This window comes from Eptesicus fuscus, chromosome 6, assembly GCF_027574615.1.
Source record: "Eptesicus fuscus isolate TK198812 chromosome 6, DD_ASM_mEF_20220401, whole genome shotgun sequence".
Classification (NCBI taxonomy): domain Eukaryota; kingdom Metazoa; phylum Chordata; class Mammalia; order Chiroptera; family Vespertilionidae; genus Eptesicus; species Eptesicus fuscus.
The window spans coordinates 56,320,337-56,335,722 of record NC_072478.1 but is presented as its reverse complement, the minus strand read 5'-3'; the positions used below and the strand labels follow the sequence as shown (position 1 = coordinate 56,335,722).

Genomic DNA, 15,386 nt, shown 5'->3' with positions numbered 1-15,386 from the left:
GAGCAGACATAAACACACAGAGGACAAGGCAATCTGAAGATGGTGCCAAAGGCTGAAGTGATGGGGCCACATGTCAGGGAATGCCATGAAGAGCCAGCACCCACCAGAAGATGGAAGAATCATATTCAGGCTCTCCCCACCACCCACAGGCTCCAGAGAGAGGCAGCCCTGCTAATACCTTGATTTCAGACTTCTGGCTTCCAAGACTATGAAAGAAAACATTTCTATTGTTTTAAGCCACAAAGTGTTTGCTAATGTATTATGGCAACCATAGGAAATCAATATACGGTACCTTCCTTAGCAGAGGAAGATCTTTCATATATGTGTGTGTGTGTGTGTGTTTGTGTGTGTGTGTGTGTGTGTGTATTTTTTTTTGCGGGCGCTAGGTCCAATGATCACCAGCTGCCCAAGTGCCAAAAAATTATGCTTCCGAAATCTCTTGATGTCAATTCCGCATGTAGAGCAATCAAGCTGCTCTATGTGTGCCACTCACTACAGAAGCCCTTTTTTTTTCTCCTATTATTTTTAATCTTCCTACCGCCACTTTTCCCTTCACCATTCATCCTTGCAACTTTCTGCCATCTTAAACACACACATGTATATATATATAGATATGTAGATATGTAGATATATAGATATATAGATATATAGATATGTAGATATGTAGATATATAGATATATAGACATATATAGTAAATTTAAGCACTAAAAAACAAACAAACAAAAACTCACTAAATGTGTAATGATCGACCACACAAAGAACACGAATCCCGTCTGTGGCCTTCAAGCTGTGCAGGTTGTGCTGGATGGCACAGAATGAGCATGGCACCTCTTCCTGTTACACCAATTTTACAGAATGGTAAGTAATTTAAAACATTTTAAATTAAAATAAGCAAGTATTATAAGTTATAGTATAAATGTTGCATTAATATTGAAGGCAAGGTGTTCAAAGAAAATTCGAGCATGACTTGGACCACTTTGGGCTAAAGTGTTAACTTCCCAAGGTGGACAGATTTAGTGTTTGTGTTCTCTAGCTTGGAGAGCCCTTTAGTGAAAAAGTTTCAGAAGTTATGTTAGAGAGTGTATTCATTGTAGGTAATAAAATGGAACTCATGATATAGACAGTACTTGCTAGGAGGCAGGGAGTCTGCTTAAAAGGTGTGTATCACCTAAGCCAACAAAACCCAAAATAGATTTGCGATAATTCTTTATGAAAGAAAGAGAGAGAAGAGATTCACCATAGAATTCTTTTAAATATCAAATTCTATGACATTTAAAATACAGCTCATATATAAACATATGATCCCCTAATTTTTCATAAATCAGAACATTTTTATACCGTTTGATTTTAGATCAAGTTTAGAGTAATGATGACAATTCAGAGACCTAAGTTTGTACTGGGAACATGAGCTTTGCCTGCACACTTGCTTCTAAGCTGTAGAGAATTGTCATATAAAATAGGGAAGATGTTGAGCCCTAAAGTTTCTATAAATCCTGAGTTAAAACAGAGATTAGATAAATTTTAACAATAGTTGACCCTAGTTATACAGTACAAAATACTTTTTTAAAAAATTATCAAGGTTTGTCTACTACAGAAGCTTTTAAAATATATATATATATTTTTATTGATTTCAGAGAGGAAGGGAGAGAGAAGAAACATCAATGATGAGAGAAAATCATCGATAGGTTGCCTCCTGTACCACCACCACCCCCAACTTGGGATCGAGCCCACAACCTGGGCATGTGCCCTGACTGGAAATCGAACTGTGACCTCCTAGTTCATAGGTCAGTGCTCAACCACTGAGCCACGCTGACTGGGCTATAGAAGCCTTTTGAAAGTTCTTTTTGCTAAAGGAAGAAACTGTCAAAAAACATGTTACAAGAGACCAACCGTGGAATCTATTCCTGCCCACCTTGGAGTCCATTTGGAGATACATTTATGTGCGAGTGTATGCGTATAGATTTTATGTGTGTGTCAGTTATTATGTATATCTAGCAAATAACTTCACTGTTTTATGACACTTCCTGAACCACCAGTTAATAATTAAGTAGCTACAAGAGTTAGAAAACCAAGGCAATCCAAAAACACAGGGTGGAAACTGCTGAAAAATTATAAGTTGCTCAAAAGACTATCCTGGGTTGATGCAAGAGGAAAACCTGAGAACATTTTCTTTAAAAGAAGCAATAAAAGGAAACAGAGCATGCAACTTCAGAGCTCAACTCGTGCCTAATTTCTTTGTGTGGGATTTTTTTCATTACAACACGGAGCTCCCAAGACAAACACACAGCAATCCCTAAATCATGCTCTCATCTTCTGGGGATAATATGTAATAGACGCAGCCTTCCTCAAGGAGACATGCAGGTCAGGTCAAAACACAATGGGTATCTCCCATCCTGCAAATCCAAAGTGTTTAGACACATAATATCTAGTGAAAATGGACACTAATGGCCACCTTGCTGAAAAGAAAGGATGCAGATGTAACAAGAGAACATGTGACTTAGGGAATGTGAAGGAGGAAAGGGACTCTCATAACTGCTTGGAAATTATACAGACTTTGTGTGTGGTTCATTTTCTTTTTTACTGGTGGCAGGCACCACCTTCTTTGCCCATGATCATGACCTCACTGAGGAAGTTCAGGTGCCTGGTTCTCATAGCCACAGCATCCGAGCCCACCAAATTGTCAAGTCCCTGCTCCAGCAACGTCAGAAACTATTTTTGTGGCCAATATGGCATCTGAAGGAGACCTCAGATTTCTATTCCTATTTTCATTCTACATCTTTGGGTGATAAAATCTGTTATAATCTGTATAGTAGTAGACAATGTTGTCTTTGAAAAAGAGTATTTACATATCTCTTTCAGAACAATAATCTCCTGTAGATTGCCTGACGTCTATTTTATCTTTTTACTTTTTATGTGCATTTCAAAGTAACTTCAGAACCCAAAAGAAGGAAGACAACATTATCACTGTTGTGTCCTACCTTAGAGCAAAGACAAAGAACTGATAGAAACCTCCACTCCCAGGCCCTAGGTGTTTATAGTAGCCAATCTGTATTTTCTGGAAATCCTCTCCATGTGGTATGTATTTGAAGCTATAAGGTGCAAGTGCTGGAGAAAACCCAGCTCTTTTCTCAGTGAAATGACCTGTTATTCTGTGGAAAGAAAGGAGGTGTTTCTCTGACCACCATTACACCTGCTATGCTTTGCTGAAACTCAAACCACCCTCCCCACCCCACCCCCACCTCGCACACCTGGGAGCTGGCTAGCAAAAACACACTTGGGTTGGGTGTGGGGGAAGAGTTAAAATATAACCATCTTGGTTCCTGGTTAAATAGCTCTTGCAAATGTCTATGGTTTTCTGTGCATAACTGAATTTGGGTCTAACTATACAGTAAAAGTATCCAAAACCTTGGGCTTTAATTGACACACACACACACTCAGACACAAATTTAGAGCTATTTGGCAAGGCATTTTGTTTTTAACATTAGTGACATGCAGCCTAACAGTGTTCTTACTGTAGTCCTGCCCAAAAGTGATCGCCTTTCTGTACTTTTCTATGACAAATTTATTTTCCCTATATGCTTTTGTTGGCTAGCAGCTCTGGCATGACTTGACTGACAATGAGCCAGAAGATCTGAGTTTGGGGAAAATGCACGGCTCTCAAGCCTTGGCACATGGTAGATAAGTGCAGAGCAAATGCTAGGCATTCAGGCATAGCCCTGTGTGTTGGCCTCCTGAGCTCACCAAAGAACACTACAGACATCGGAAGAACATGACATATCCTACAACTTGGGGACACAATGTGTGTGTGTGTGTGTGTGTGTGTGTGTGTGTGTGTGTGTGTGTGTGTGAATTTCAACGTTAAAACAATGAAGCAATTACTAACACTTCTATTAGCTTTGTTAGCTGAGCAATGGGTCATATGTTACAGGTTTTCTATAGTCCATATAATTGCTGTCCTGCAGGAGCTGAGAAAGAGTCCCTTTTCTCTATGAAGTGAGAGGGTAGACTAACAGCTCACTATCAGTCCAAGGATGAAAGTGATAAGGGTTAAAAAAGTTTATCCTGAACCCTGGATTATGAAGGTATTACCAGCAAATTCTTCAAAGAAGAACATGTAATCTGGGATGGCAATCTAATTAGGGTATTAGCATTTGAAATTAATCTTTTAATCTAATACTATAGAAATTAATCACAAGCAATGCAGGAAAGATAAGCACTACATAACAGGTGATATCAAGGTATTTTAGCATACACGACCTAGAAAAGAGATCCAAAGATTTCCAGTTCAACTAACAAAAGTGAGCATGGTCATGCACGCATGCATGCATACACACATGAAATTTGTGTGTGTGTGTGTGTGTATGTGTGTGTGTGTGTGTATGGAGTGTGTGTGTGTGTGTGTGTGTTTACTCTCATTCTAACAAAGAGTTGTCTTCATCAGAATCTGAGTAGGTTTATTCAAAAGATGAATAGGTCTGACATCTGGCATGTGATTAAGCCCATCACTGCACCAATAAGGCAATGATTTGTAACACTTTTCTAGACCACAATTGTCTGAGAATAGCAAAATGCTAAAAGTTCTTCCCAGAAAAACAAATGTACACACCAAATTTTACACAAAATTTCAGAGTTCACAGACCTCCATAAAACCTTGCATTAGGTATTACTGGGTACATTAAAAAAAAAACTCAAATGGAATAGCCTAAATTGATGCTACTTAACTCAAAATTCTTTGGGTCAACAATTTAGGCTGGACTCAGCTGAGCGGTTCCCCCTCCCCGACATCTTCGATGAGCCATAGGTCAATTACTTGTGTTGCTTATGCTCTGGGTGCTGGCTCCTGGAGGCTAGGACACCTTGGCTCATTTTCATGTGGTTTATCATCTTCAAGCAAGTTGCCTGGACTTATTCTCATGGTGGAGACAGGTGTCCAAGAGAAAGTTGAAATGCTCAAACCTCCTAAGGCCTATTTCTCATAATTGGTGCTACTGCCTCATTGTTTTGCCAAAAGCAGCTCACAAGGTCAGCCCAGATTCAAGATGCTCAGAAATAGACTTTATCTCTTGATATGAGATGTTATAAGCATATTGCAAAGGTTATTATTATGAGGGATAGATAATTGGGACCAATATTTCAATCAATTTACCATATTTATCATGAACCTAGCTTGGCAATTTTCTGCATTAATAGGGGTTAATGTAGTAAATGTAGTAATAGGGGTTAAAAGTAAAAGCAGGAGCTGTTGTCACTGTGATATACAAGTACAGAACTCAATAATTGTTTGACATTCCAGAAACTGTCTTCATGCCAGGTACAGAGCTCATAGAATACCTTTCCTAGTGGCAAGCAAGAAATTTCCAATGTGGTGTGTGTGGGGTTTTTTTCTAAAAGATACGTTAGAAAATAAATATGCTCCACATAGCTGAAAGTTCTCACTTTGCTATTATTGAAACGGGACATCATGGATCGCACACACATTTAGTGGGTGAATGTTAGCAATATTGATGGACTAGCTGAGTAAAGTGACACTGGATATTCTAATTGTCTGTGTCAGATTTTATGCCCAACTGGATTGAAGTGGTATGGGACTCCAAGTCTTTCATGCATGTCATCATTCTTTGGGGGATCTTACAGTGAATAACACTAACATAACTCACTAAACCAGAATCCTAGAAGTCAATATTTCCATAAAGCTTAGGAAAACTTCAGGACAACTGAAATGTCAAATAGGAAATATTGAACTCATAATGGACCTTGAGTGTGTGATGATTCAACCAGTGATTGGCGTGGCATCAATAGCTGTCAATAGGTCTGAGTATGGTTATATTTTCCTCCCCCAAAAAGAAGAGCAAAAAAATAACTGACTTTAGGAAATTGAGTGAATAAACTGAAAACAGTTAACTGAATTTAGCAAAATGTAAATCCTTTATTCAGGTACATTTAGTTTACATCAAGTCTCACTTTGCCATTACCAAAGGTTTAGCAAGTTAGAAGAGTATATATGTCTAGTTAGAAGAGATCTTCTTTGATACTCCATTGCTCTAATTCTTCATACTTTTTTTTTTCAATAATAAGAGATTTGGTGCAATAGCTGAATCCACTTGAATGAATTCTCCATATCATCTCAAATCCCTCACTATAATTCTGTATTGGTTTTCTGTTGCTGCTATAACAAATTACCACAAATTTTGGTGGCTTAAAACAACACAAATTTATTATCTTATAGTTCTGGAGGTCAGATTCTAAAATGTGTCTCATTGGGTTAAAATCAAAATGTCAATGAACTGCATTCCTTTCTGGAGGCTCTAAGCTAGACTCATTTTCTTGCCTCTTTGAAGCTTCTCCCAGCTGCCTGCATTTCTTGGCTTGAGGCCTCCTTCCACCTTCAGAGCCAGCAATGGTTGGCTGAGTCTTTCTCATATCAAACTACTCTGATGCTGATTCTTCTTCTACCTCCCACTTTCACATTTAAGAATCCCTGTGCTTACATCAGACCCACCCAGATAATTCCAAATCAACTCCCAATTTCAAGATGAACTGATTAGGAACCTTAAATCTGTCTTCCACCTTAATCCTCTTTGCCATGTAACATAACATATTCACAGGTTCCTGATTAGGACATGGATGTTATGGGGAGCCATAATTCTGCCTCCCACCCACTCCTTTTCTCAGGCTACATTAGATATTGATGCCTAGCAGTGTGAACCAATTCTTCCCAAGAGAGGCTTTGTAGCACATGCTTATGATATCAAGGAGAGTTTCTTTATGATGGCAAATCATATCTTTCCAATTCAGATTCTAGAAATACCAACTATATCATGATTGAAATGTGTAAAAAAAAAAGTATCATGGTTTTCAACTATAAGAAGGGTCATTTGAAAGAATATAATTAGAATAGTTTATATATTTTTATAAACTACATATTACTGATAAACTATATACATAGTTTCTATATTATTGGTCAACTAAACTATATTATTGATATACTATATTCCATTAGAAAAACTGTCTCCATTAAGAAATGTTCACTTAAGGGACGGAGGTACCTGTTTACCGGCGCCGGACTCACCACCACCACCGCCGTGGGATCCGAGTTGGGGTGTGGGCAGGGGCGCTCCCGGAGAGCCACGAAGAGAGAGAACTATATAACCAGACACCCAGAGAAGAGAGATCATGGGGAGACAAAGAAACAGCCTGCATATGAAAGAAAAGCAGGCATCACCAGAAAAGGAAGTAAACAAATTAGAGGCCAGCAACCTGTCAGAGGAAAGAATTCAGAGAAATGGTCATAAGGTGGATGAAAAGAATGGAAGACAAAATCGACAATATGTGTAAGAACCAAGAGGAAATGAAGAACCAAGAAGAAATGAAAAATGACATTGCTGCTGTAAATAACTCAATAGAAAGCATCAAGAGTAGACTAGAAGAAGCAGAGAACTGCATCAATGAGCTAGAAGACAAGGTAGGAAAAAATACCCAAGTAGAGCAGCTTCTAGAAAAAAAAATTAAAAAGCAGGAGGAGAGCCTAAGGGAACTTTGGGACAACACAAAACAAAACAACATCCGTAATAGGGGTTCCAGAAGGAGAGGAAACTGAGCAAGGAATAGAAAACCTGTTTGAAGAAATAATAACAGAAAACTTCCCTGATATAGGGAAGAAAAAACCCACACAAATCCAAGAAGCTCACAGAGTCCCAAGAAAAATGAACCCCAAAAGACCGACGCCAAGGCACATTATAATTAAATTGGCAAACACCAACGACAAAGTAAGAATCTTAAAAGTGGCCAGAGAGAGACAGAAGGTTACCTACAAAGGATCCCTCATCAGACTAGTGACTGGTTTCTCAACAGAAACACATCAGGCCAGGAGGGAATGGAATGAAATATACAAGTCATGCAAAGGAAGGGTCTGAATTCAAGAATACTGTACCCAGCAAGGCTATCAATCAAAATTGAAGGTGAAATCAGGAGCTTCACAGACAAAAAAGGACTAAGGGAGTTTATTACCACCAAACCAGCAATGCAAGAGATGCTAAAGGGTCTGCTGTAAAAAAAAAAAAAGGAAATAGGAAGCGAAGAAGGAACACAGGGGTAAAGAATAAAAATGGCGACAAACAAGTACCTATCAATAATAACTTTAAATGTAAATGGATTAAATGCCCCAATCAAAAGACATAGGATAACGGATTGGATAAGAAAACAAGACCCATATATCTGCTGTATACAAGAAACCCACCTCAGAAAAAAAGACGCACATAGACTGAGGGTGAAGGGATGGAAAAAGGGTTTTCAGGCAAATAGAAATGAAAAAGAAGCTGGGGTAGCAATACTTATATCTGACAAATTAGATCTCAAAGTGAAGGACATAACAAGAGATAAGGAAGGCAACTTCAAAATACTAAAGGGAGCAATCCAACAAGAAGAAATAACTCTGGTAAACATATATGCACCCAATACAGGAGCATCCAAATACATAAAAAAAACTCCTGGAGGATATCAAGGGAGAAATTGACAGCAATACAATCATAGTGGGAGACTTTAATACCCCACTATCACCATTGGACAAATCCTCTAAACAAAAAATCAGCAAAGAAACATCAATCCTAAATGACTCACTAGACCAGATGGAATTAATTGACATCTTCAGAACATTTCACCCCAAAGTCACAGAATATACATTCTTCTCAAGTGCACATGAGTCATTTTCAAAGATAGACCATATATTGGGTCACAGGCAAAGTCTCTTCAAATTCAAGAAGATAGAAATCATATCAAGCATCTTCTCAGATCACAGTGGCATAAAACTGGAAATCAACTACAATAAAAACAATCCAAAAAAATCAAACACATGGAGACTAAACAGCATGCTATTAAACAATGACTGGGTTACCAGAGAGATCAAAGAAGAAATAAAAAACATCATGGCAACAAACAACAATGAAAACACAACAACCCAAAATCTATGGGACACAGCTAAAGAAGTCTTGAGAGGGAAGTTCATAGCTCTACAAGCCTACTGCAGAAAACAAGAAACAATAGTAATAAATTACCTAACCCTACAACTCAAAGAGTTAGAAAGAGAGCAACAAGAAAAGCCCAGTGTAAGCAGAAGGAAGGAAATAATAAAGATCAGAGTGGAGATAAACAACATTGAGACAAAAAAAAAAACAATGCAAAAGATCAACAAAACCAAGAGCTGGTTCTTTGAAAGGATAAACAAGATTGATAAACCTCTAGCCAGGCTCACCAAGAAGCAAAGAGAGAGGACCCAAATAAACAAAATCAGAAATGAAAGAGGTGAAATAACAACAGACCCCACCGAAATACAAAGGATTGTTTAAAAAATACTATGAACAACTCTATTCCAACAAACTGGACAACCTGGAGGAAATGGACATATTCCTAGAAAAATATAACTTTCCAAAACTCAATCAGGAAGAATCTAAACATCTCAATAGGCCAATAACTATGGAAGAAATTGAAGCAGTCATCAAAAAGCTTCCAGCAAACAAAAGCCCGGGGCCAGACAGCTTCACAGGGGAGTTTTATCAAACATTCAAGGAAGAACTAAAACCTATCCTCCTCAGACTATTACAAAAAATTCAAGAGGAAGGAACACTTCCAAGCTCCTTCTATGAAGCCAGCATCACCCTAATACCAAAACCAGATAAAGACAACACAATGAAAGAGAATTACAGGTCAATATCCCTCATGAATATAGATGCCAAAATCCTCAACAAAATTCTAGCAAATCGGATCCATCAGTACATCAGAAAGATCATACACCATGACCAAGTAGGATTTATCCCAGGGATGCAAGGATGGTACAATATCTGCAAATCAAGAAACGTGACACATCACATAAACAAATTGAGAGATAAAAATCACATAGTCATATCAATTGATGCAGAAAAAAGCATTTGACAAAATCCAACACCCTTTCTTGATAAAAACTCTCAACAAGGTGGAAATAGAAGGATCATACCTCAACATAATAAAAGCTATATATGATAAATCCACAGCAAACATCATACTCAATGGGCAAAAACTAAAACCATTTCCCCTAAGAACAGGAACAAGACAGGGATGCCCACTCTCACCACTCCTGCTCGACATAGTACTGGAAGTATTAGCCATTGCAATTAGACAAGAAGAAGAAATAAAAGGCATCCAAATTGGAAAAGAAGTAAAGCTGTCCTTATTTGCAGATGACATGATACTGTACATAAAAAACCCGAAAGACTCCATCAAAAAACTAATAGACTGAATAAATGAATTCGGCAATGTAGCAGGATACAAAATTAACGCCAAGAAATCTATGGCATTTCTATATACCAATAGTGAACTTACAGAAAGAGAAACTAAAAAAGCAATCCCATTTACCATCGCACCAAAATAATTAAGATACCTAGGAATAAACTTAACTAAGGAGGTAAAAGACCTATACGCAGAAAACTACAGGACACTGAAAAAGAGATAGAGGAAGATGTAAACAGATGGAAGAACATACCATGTTCATGGATTGGTACAATCAACATCATTAAAATGTCCATACTACCCAAAGCAATCTATAGATTCAATGCACTCCCCATTAAAATACCAACGGCATATTTCACAGACCCAGAAATTCATCTGGAATAAAAAAAGATCCCGAATAGCCACAGCAATCCTGAGAAAGAAGAACAAAGTAGGTGGGATCTCAATATCAGATTTCAAGCTGTATTACAAAGCCACTGTTCTCAAAACAGCCTGGTACTGGCACAAGAACAGACATATAGACCAATGGAATAGAATAGAGAATCCAGATATTGGCCCAAACCATTATGCTCAATTAATATTTGACAAAGGAGACATGAACATACATAAAGTCAAGACAGTCTCTTCAATAAATGGTGTTGGAAAAATTGGACAGATACATGCAAAAAAATGAAACTACACCACCAACTTACACCATACACAAAAATAAACTCAAAATGGATAAAGGACTTAAACATAAGATGGGAAACCATAAAAATACTAGAGGAATCCACAGGCAGAGAAATCTCAGACATATGCCGAAGCAATTTCTTCACCGATACCACTCCTAGGGCAATGGAAACTAAAGAGAAAATAAACAAATGGGACTACATCAAAATAAAAAGCTTTTTCACAGAAAAAGAAACCATCAACAAAACAACAAGAAAGCCCACTGTATGGGAGAACATATTTGCAAATGTTATCACTGATAAAGGTTTAATCTCCAACATCTAAAGGGAACTTATACAACTTAATAAAAGGAAGATAAATGATCCAATAAAAAAATGGGCAACAGACCTAAAAAGAATCTTTTTGAAAGAAGACAGAAGGAAGGCCAAGAGACACATGAAAACATGCTCAAAGTCACTAATTATCTGAGAGATGCAAATCAAAACGACAATGCGGTACCATCTCACACCTGTCAGAATGGCAATCATCAACAAATCAATAAATGACAAGTGCTGGCGAGGATGCGGAGAAAAAGGAATCCTCGTGCACTGCTGGTGGGAATGCAGACTGGTGCAGCCACTGTGGAGAACAGTATGGAGTTTCCTCAAAAAACTAAAAATGGAGCTCCCATTTGACCCAGGAATCCCACTTCTAGGAATATATCCCAAGAAACTAGAAACACCAATCAGAAAGGATATATGCATCCCTATGTTCATAGCAGCACAATTCACCACAGCTAAGATTTGGAAACAGCCCTAAGTGCCCATCAGCAGATGAGTGGATTAGAAAACTATGGTACATCTACACAATGGAACACTACGCTGCTATAAAAAAGAAGGAATTCTTACCATTTGCAGCAGCATGGATGGACCTGGAGAGCATTCTGTTAAGTGAAATAAGCCAGGCAATGAAAGAAAAATACCACATGATCTCACTCATTTATGGAAAATAAAGAACATTATTACCTGATGAACCAAAAGATAGATACAGAATCAGTAAAGCACCGAATAGACTGTCAAATTACAGCAGGAAGGCAGGGGAGTGTTGGGGAGGCGGGGAAAGGGATCAACCAAAGGACTTGTATACATGCATATGAGCACAACCAATGGACACAAGACCCCGGAGTGGGGGAATGAGGGCATGCGACAGGGGCTAGGGGAGGCTGGGGGAAGGTCAATGGGGAAAAAAAGGAGATATATGTACTACTACATGTAATACTTTAAACAATAAAAAATTTTTTTTAAAAAAGGCACATAGTGATCCCTCAAAAAAAATAAAAAGAAATGTTCACTTAAAAATGATGTGGCATTTTTTAGCTATTCCCATTCAATGCATCATGCTTGATCAATAAGTTCCTTGATTTACTTACTACAAATCCTCTGTAAGTCCACTTCTTGTTTTTACCTCTTTCTTTATCTGCAAAGTATATGACGGTAATTGCTGCCTATTTTGAGGTAATAATCAATATCTTGGTTTAGTTTATTTCAAATTACTAAATAAAAATCAGCAAGATTAATCTTTTGCACTCGGATGTCGAGTGTGACTCGACATGGTTAGCATCGGTAGCAGCTCTTTTTATACTCTTTGAATGTATCAATAATTTAAAATATAAAAAAATCCAAATAAATAAGTTTGTATGAAAAGAAACTCCAGTTTTTTATTCTACTGCCGTGCTTTGTAAAATCTGGGGTATTTAAAAAATTAAATCCCGAGTAGAATAAAGGAATTGAGAAAAAAGCAAGTGAGTGCAAAGGGTTAAGCTTAGTTCTCAACTTATAATAAACTGCTTCAAAAATGATCCTGCTCACTTGCAAGCAGATATGAGGATTATTTCTGGCCTGTGGTCTAATTCTTGATCCTCTTACAGTGGTTCTCAACCTTTCTAATGCCGCGACCCTTTAATACAGTTCCTCATGTTGTGGTGACCCCCAACCATAAAATTATTTTCGTTGCTACTTCATAACTGTAATTTTGCTACTGTTAATGAGTTGTAATGTAAATATCTGTGTTTTCTGATGGTCTTAGGCTCTATAGCAGCAGTTCTCAACTTGTGGGTCACGACCCACAGTTTGAAAACCGCTAGCAGGGTCACCTAAGACCATCAGAAAACACAGATATTTATATTACAATCCGTAACAGTAGCAAAATTACAGTTATGAAGTAGCAACGAAAATAATTTTATGGTTGGGGGTCACCACAACATGAGGAACTGTATTAAAGGGTCGAGGCATTAGAAAGGTTGAGAACCACTGCAAGAACAACAAGCATAATCTAGTCCCATAGATAACAAATATTGTAGGATAAAGGCAGGAGCTCTAAGGCCCGAAAAAAAGGAAGAATGAATTATCAAATAAGAAATAAGAAAAGAAAAAAAAAAGATCTAGGAAGTAAGGAGAGCATAGCAATTGCAAATAAATGAGAGGGGACATTAATTTCCTTGGGATTTAAACAGTAGTTATATAGTGGCTGCCTTGTTTTTTTCACTAGGTTTGACTTAGTTTAAAATATTGGTATAAAATAGCATAATGTGGTATTGAAAGCCCGAGGAAATATGAGAATAAATTAAAGCCAACTTGGAAGTAGAGTCATTATGTGAAGCAAAAAGGGTTTTGTTGTTGTTGGGCTTTTTTGCTGATATTCCATTAGAAAAACTATGTCTCCATTAAGCAATGTTCACTCAAAAATGATGTGGCATTTTTTCGCTATTCCCATTACTAGTAGAAATTTGGGAGGAAAACACGAACAGTCATGAGTGTGGACAGTAACTATATTTATATAAGTCACGGGTGGTCTTCTAGTTTGTTCAGTGTCTCCTCCTCAAGTGAGTTCTGATCAAAGAGGAGAACTTTCCATGTACTGAGCCATTTGAGTTTCCCCAGCCATGCCTTCTTTCATTCCACTCCTTTCACCCAGAAAATCTTTCCCACTTTTTCTTCAGAATAATTCTGACTCCACCTTTAATCCTGAATTTAGGCATCGCTGTTTCTGAAAAGCACTCCCTGGCAGCACCCCACCTATAAAGCTGTGCTCCCTTTTATCACTACCCGTGCCTAATTGTGGTAGAAAGAACTGTTCACTTGTCCTCACACCATTCCCCAAATCAATCTTCCTTCTACTTGAAGGTCAGGTCCTTATTGTTTTCATCATTGTACTCTCACTGTCTGACACATAGTGCGTGATCCATAATTGTGAGTTGAATAATAGGTAATGTTATTACTTACAATAAATAAATGAAGGAAGAATGGTAGGAAGGGATGGAAGAAGTTTGGAAGAAAAGATACCAAACCCTGCCCAACCATAAAGGTTTTCTGTGTCTATAAGAGAAGTGCTACTTCTCACCATCCATGCTTTATAAAAAGGGCATTTATTGACAGACCTTGGCCATTCTCAGCATAGTCCATTTACACAAAATAGCACAGATCATACAGTGCTCTTCTGTGTGATTCAAGAATGATTCCACTCAATCACTAGCAAGCAAGCAGTATGGCTGTGTGAAGAAAAAACTTTGAAAGACATTTAATTTGCTTCTACCAGCGAGAGATGGAATATGCAGAGATGTGGTCTCTCCTGCTTTTGATAGGGCATTTTGATTGTTTCACATGACAGAGTTAAAATCATTTAGAAAAGTAGGCTGTGGACCACATGTATATTAAAGAAGTGAATAATTGTATGGGTTCAAAGGGCATTTATCAGTGATACAATATTAATTTAGAGAAACCTTCCTACCTGTCTGTCATAGGGATAAACCCTACATTTCTTATCTTTACTGATGTCCAGAGTAAAGAAATTGAAAATATACAGTTGTTTGTATTCTGTTAAAAAGGAAGAACTTTTACCATTCTCAACAGCATGGATGGACCTGGAGATCATTATGCTAAGTGAAATAAGCCAGTCAGAGAATGACAAATATCACATGATCTCACCCATTTGTGGAATATAATAAACAACATAAACTGATGAACAAAAATAGATTCAGAGACAAAGAAGCATCGAATAGACCATCAAACATCAGAGGTAAGGCTGGGGCGGGGGGCGGGGGGGGGAGGTGGGGGGGGGTGGTAAGAGATCAACCAAAGGACTTGTATGCATGCATATAAGCCTAACCAATGGACACTAGGAGGGTGAGGGCATGTGCTGGGGGGTGGGGTGGCCAGGGGAAAAGGGAGACATATGTAATACTACATGTAATATTTTAAACAATAAAGAATTTTTTAAAAAATGAACATCAAGTGCCCTCAGCAGCCCCAGATCTGTCTGTTGCTTCAACAGTGTTTGGACGGAACAGACCCAGGGACGCCCCAGCTTCCAGCCTCCGGCCACTCTCCTGCGTCTTATCCAGTCACCACCTTCAGAACCACCTCTAGGACCAGCCAACACACCAGGTTCTTTTTCTACTTTAACTCCTTATTGCCAAACAGCC

General features: G+C 38.1%; 1 non-coding gene across 1 annotated transcript; it reads right to left on the bottom strand.

Annotated features, from left to right (window-relative positions):
* Positions 1 to 375: 375 nt before the first annotated feature.
* Positions 376 to 509, bottom strand: LOC114233451 (U11 spliceosomal RNA). The gene has a single exon (XR_003619592.2). It is a non-coding gene; the product is annotated as a U11 spliceosomal RNA (small nuclear RNA).
* Between the last annotated feature and the right edge of the window lie 14,877 nt (positions 510 to 15,386).